Source organism: Aethalodelphis obliquidens, unplaced genomic scaffold (assembly GCF_003676395.1).
Source record: "Aethalodelphis obliquidens isolate GAN/ISIS:26980383/991018 unplaced genomic scaffold, ASM367639v1 scaffold4, whole genome shotgun sequence".
NCBI classification, from domain to species: Eukaryota; Metazoa; Chordata; class Mammalia; order Artiodactyla; family Delphinidae; genus Aethalodelphis; species Aethalodelphis obliquidens.
The window spans coordinates 17,175,847-17,181,846 of record NW_020837948.1 but is presented as its reverse complement, the minus strand read 5'-3'; positions in this window follow the sequence as shown (position 1 = coordinate 17,181,846).

Genomic DNA, 6,000 nt, shown 5'->3' with positions numbered 1-6,000 from the left:
GCATTCTTTCCTCCATCACTATTAGTCAGTGATATTATCTTTCTTAGGGTTTATCTTTATACGAATAAATCTAAGAATAGGTGGATGGATATATTTATCTGCTTTCAATTACATATTTTGACCCAGCTATAAAAATATGAAAAAGTAGCAAATTTTTCTTTGCTTTTTCTTCCCTTCTCACTGTTTGTTATTTATACCATTTCTACCTTATGAAGGTTTATAGAATTTACATTCTGTTCTATCACCCTAATCTTTGTTGGTCACTTGACTTGTTGAAGGTCACACAGCCAGTAAGTGGTGAAGCTAAGATGTGAACTGAATCGCCTGTGTTGTTAACAACTACATCATGCTGCTGTATTTTTTGGAAGATTGGATAATCTTGGTACTACAATTAACAAAGATTATATTATGGGGAGTGGGAGGAGCTGAATCATTTATAAATGTGAATGGGAAAATGTCAAATAATACTGCAAACCAACTTCTCTATATTTTTTAGTGTTGTTCAGTATTACCATGGTTAATTAAATGATAGGAACTGAATTTGACCAAATGCATCATTCCAGTAAGACCAATAAAAAATCTTTTTTCATCCCGTTAAAACACCAAGAGATTCATTAATCTGTCAATTTCTAAACAAAGCACTTAAAAAATCTAGGAGTAGAAGTTTAATTTCTTAATGTGAAAATGGGTATCTTAGACTAATAGCCAGTATTGCATTTAATGGAGAAATATTGGAATTTAGAAACATAACAAGGATGGCTGTCATTATACTATTATTACAATTTCACTTCACATTGGTTTGGAAAGTTGAAGCCAGTGTAGTTAGAAATAAAAGAAATACGATAGGTATAACTAACAGGAAAAGAAGAAATAAGATTAACACTGGTTCTACCTCTGCCTCATTTATAGTGGAATTTCCCATTCATTTTATTCCAATTTTATTACAATTACAGTAAGGGTGTTTTTTGTTTGTTTTTTCTCATCTTCATGTAAGGTTATCCAAGTTCCCTCACCCCTTTCTCCAGGAGGACCCACAAGTATTCAGGACTGTTGAATGACAGGTTACCTGTAGGTTAAAAAATCAGAGAAACTTTCATTCTGCTCCCCCAAACTCTGAAAGTTCTAATCCTTCCTCTTTCTAACCATCTTCCTCAGCAGGTTGAATTCCCACTCTACCTTTTTCTTTTTCCAGTTCCAGTTTTATTTGTTCTTTTGAATCCAGAGAAAACAGCCCTACAAGTATGCCTATAAGAACGATCTGGAGATTGGTTCAAGATGGAGTAGAAGGACGTGCACTCACTCCCTCTTACGAGAACACTGGAATCACAACTAACTGCTGAACAGTCATTGACAGGAAGACACTGGAACTCACCAAAAAAGATACCCCACATCCAAAGACAAAGGAAAAGCCACAATGAGATGGTAGGAGGGGTGCAATCACAATAAAATTAAATCCCATAATCGCTGGGTAGGTGACTCACAAACAGGAGAACAGTTATACCACAGAAGTCCACCAACTGGAGTGAAGGTTCTGAGCCCCATGTCAGGCTTCCCAACCTGGGGGTCCAGCAACAGGAGGAGAAATTCCCAGAGAATCAGACTTTGAAGGCTAGTGGGAATTGACTGCAGGACTTTGACAGGACTGGAGGAGACAGAGACTCCACTCTTGGAGGGCACACACAAAGTAGTGTATGCATCAGGACCCAGGGGGAAGGAGCAGTGACCCCATAGGAGACTGAACCAGACCTGCCTGCTAGTGTTGGAGGGTCTCCTGCGGAGGCAGAGGGTGTCTTTGGCTCACTGCGGGGACAAAGACACTGGCAGCAGAAGTTCTGGGACGTACTCCTTGGTGTGAGCCCTCCCAAAGACCACCATTAGCCCCACCAAAGAGCTGGGTAGTCTCCAGTGCTGGGTCGCCTCAGGCCACACAACCAACAAGGAGGGAACTCAGCCCCACCCATCAGCAGATAAGTGAATTAAAGTCTTACTGAGCTCTGCCCACCAGAGCAACACCCAGCTCTACCCACCACCAGTCTCTCCCATCAGGAAGCTCCCACAAGCCTCTTAGGTAGCCTCATCCACCAGAGGGCAGACAGCAGAAGCAAGAAGAATGACAATCCTGCAGTGTATGGAATGAAAACCACATTCACAGAAAGACAGACAAAATGAAAAGGCAGAAGATTATGTGCCAGATGAAGGAACAAGATAAAACCCCAGAAAAACAACTAAATGAAGTGGAATTGGCAACCTTCTAGAAAAAGAATTCAGAATAATGATAGTGAAGATGATCCAGGACCTCGGAAAAAGAATGGAGTAAAGATCGAGAAGATGCAAGAAATGTTTAACAAAGATCTAGAAGAATTAAAGAACAAAGAACTAGAAGAATTAAAGAACAAACAAACAGAGATGAGCAATACAATAACTGAAATGAAAAATACACTAGAAGGAATCAATAGCAGAATATATGAGGCAGAAGAATGGATAAGTAACCTGGAAGACAGAATGGTGGAATTCACTGCCATGGAACAGAATAAAGAAAAAAGAATAAAAAGAAACAAAGACAGCCTAAGAGATCTCTGAGACAACATTAAACGCACCAATATTCTCATTATAGGGGTCCCAGAAGAAGAGAGAAAGAAAAGATCTGAGAAAATATTTGAAGAGATTATAGTCAAAAACTTCCCTAACATGGGAAAGGAAATAGCCACCCAAGTCCAGGAAGTTCAGAGAGTCCCAGGCAGGACAAACGCAAGGAGAAACGTGCCAAGACACATAGTACACAAAAATTAAAGACAAAGAAAAATTATTAAAAGCAACAAAGGAAAAATGACAAAGAACATACAAGGGAACTCCTGTAAGGTTAACAGCTGATTTCTCAGCAGAAACTCTACAACCCAGAAGGGAGTGGCATGATATACTTAAAGTGATGAAAGGGAAGAACCTACAACCAAGATTACTCTACCCAGCAAGGATCTCATTCAGATTCGACAGAGAAATCAAAAGCTTTACAGAGAAGCAAAAGCTAAGAGAATTCAGCACCACCAAATCAGCTCCACAACAAATGCTAAACGAACTTCTCTAAGTGGGAAACACAAGAGAAGAAAAGGACCTACAAAAACAAACCCAAAACAATAAAGAAAATGGTAATAGGAACATACATATTGATAATTACCTTAAATGTGAATGGATTAAATGCTCCAACCAAAAGACACAGGCTTGCTGAATGGATACAAAAACAACATACCACTTATAAGCTGTTTACAAGAGAACCACTTCAGACCTGGGGACACATGCAGACTGAAAATTAGGGGATGGAAAAAGATATTCCATGCAAATGGAAATCAAAAGAAAGCTGGAGTAGCAATACTCATATCAGATAACATAGACTTTGAAATAAAGAATGTTATAAGAGACAAGGAAGGACACTACATAATGATCAAGGGATCAATCCAAGAAGAAGATATAACAATTATAAACATATATGCACCCAATGTAGGAGCACCTCAATACGTAAGGCAACTGCTAACAGCTGGAAAAGAGGAAATTGACAGTACCACAATAATAGTGGGGGACGTTAACACCTCACTTACACCAATGGACAGATCATCCAGATAGAAAATTAATAAGGAAACACAAGCTTTAAATGATACAATAGACCAGATTTAATTGATATTTATAGGACCTTCTATCTGCAAACAGCAGATTACACCTTCTTCTCAAGTGCACACAGAACATTCTCCAAGATACATCACATCTTGGGTCACAAATCAAGCCTCGGTAAGTTTAAGAAAAGTGAAGTTGTATCAAGCGTCTTTTCTGACCACAACGCTGTGAGATTAGAAATCAGTTGCAGGAAAAAAAACTGTAAAAAACACGAACACATGGAAGCTAAACAATATGCTACAAAATAACCAAGAGATCACTGAAGAAATCAAAGAGGAAATCAAAAAATACATAGAGACAAATAACAAAGAAAACACAGCAATCCAAAACCTATGGGATGTAGCAAAAGCAGTTCTAAGAGGGAAGATTATAGCAATACAATCCTACCTCAAGAAACAAGAAAAATCTCAAGTAAACAATCTAACCTTACAGCTAAAGGAACTAGAGAAAGAAGAACAAAGAAAACCCAAAGTTAGTAGCAGGAAAGAAATCATACAGATCAGAGCAGAAATAAATGAAATACAAACAAAGAAAACAGTAGCAAAGATCGATGAAACTAAAAGCTAGTTCTTTAAGGAGATAAACAAAATTGGTAAATCTTAAGCCAGATTGATCAAGAAAAAGAGGGAGAGGACTCAAATCAATAAAATTAGAAATGAAAAAGGAGAAGTTACAAAGGACACTGCAGATATACAAAGCATCATAAGAGACTACTACAAGCAACTCTATGCCAATAAAATGGACAACCTGGAAGAATTCGACAAATTCTTAGGTATAATCTTCCAAGACTGAATCATGAAGAAATAGAAAATATGAACAGACCACTCACAGGCACTGAAATTGAAACTGTGATTAAAAATCTTCCAACAACCAAAAGTCCAGTACCAGATGGTTTCACAGGTGAATTCTATCAAACATTTAGAGAAGAGCTAACACCTATCCTTCTCAAACACCTCCAAAAAATTGCAGAGGAAGGAACACTCCCAAACTCATTCTACGAGGCCACCATCACCCTGACACCAAAACCAGACAGAGATGCTACAAAAAAAGAAAATTACAGGCCAATATCACTGATGAATATAGATGCAAAAATCCTCAACAAAATACTAGCAAACAGAATCCAACAAAACATTAAAAGGATCATACACTATAATAAAGTGGGATTTATCCCAGTGATGTAAGGATTCTTCAATATATGTAAATCAATCAATGTGATAGATCATATTAGCAAATTGAAGAATAAAAACCATATGATCATCTCAACAGATGCAGAAAAAGCTTTTGACAAAATTCAACATCCATTTATGATAAAAACTCTCCAGAAAGTGGGTATAGAGGGAATCTACCTCAACATAATAAAGACCATATATGGCAAACCCACAGCAAACATCATTCTCAGTGGTGAAAAACTGAAAGCATTTTCTCTAAGATCAGGAACAAGACAAGGATGTCCACTCTCACCACTATTATTCAACATAGCTTTGGAAGTCCTAGCCATGGCAGTCAGAGAAGAAAAAGAAATAAAAGGAATCCAAATTGGAAAAGAAGAAGTAAAACTGTCACTGTCTGCAGATGACATGATACTATACATAGAGAATCCTAAAGATGCTACCAGAAAACTACTAGAGCTAATCAATGAATTTGGTAAAGTTGCACTATACAAAATCAATGCACAGAAATCACTTGCATTCCTATACACTAACAATGACAGATCAGAAAGAGATATTAAGGAAACAATCCCATTCACCACTGCAACAAAAAGAATAAAATACCTAGGAATAAACCTACCTAAGGAGGTAAAATACCTGTACTCAGAAAACTATAAGACACTGATGAAAGAAATCAAAGATGACACAAACAGATGGAGAGATATACCATGTTCTTGGCTTGGAAGAATCAATATTGTGAAAGTGACTATACTACCCAAAGCAATCTACAGATTCAATGCAATCCCTATCAAATTACCAATGACATTTTTTACAGAACTAGAACAAAAAATCTTATGGAGACACAAAAGACCCCAAATAGCCAAAGCAATCTTGAGGGAAAAAAATAGAGCTGGAGGAATCAGACTCTCTGACTTCAGACTATACTACAAAGCTACAGTACTCAAGACAATATGGTACTGGCACAAAAACAAAAATGTAGATCAATGGAACAGGATAGAAAGCCCAGAGATAAACTCATGCACCTTTGGTCAACTAATCTATGACAAAGGAGGTAAGGATATACAATTGAGAAGACAGTCTCTTCAATAAACAGTGCTGGGAAAACTGGACAGCTTTATGTAAAAGAATGAAATTAGAACACTCCCTAATACCATGCACAAAAATAAAC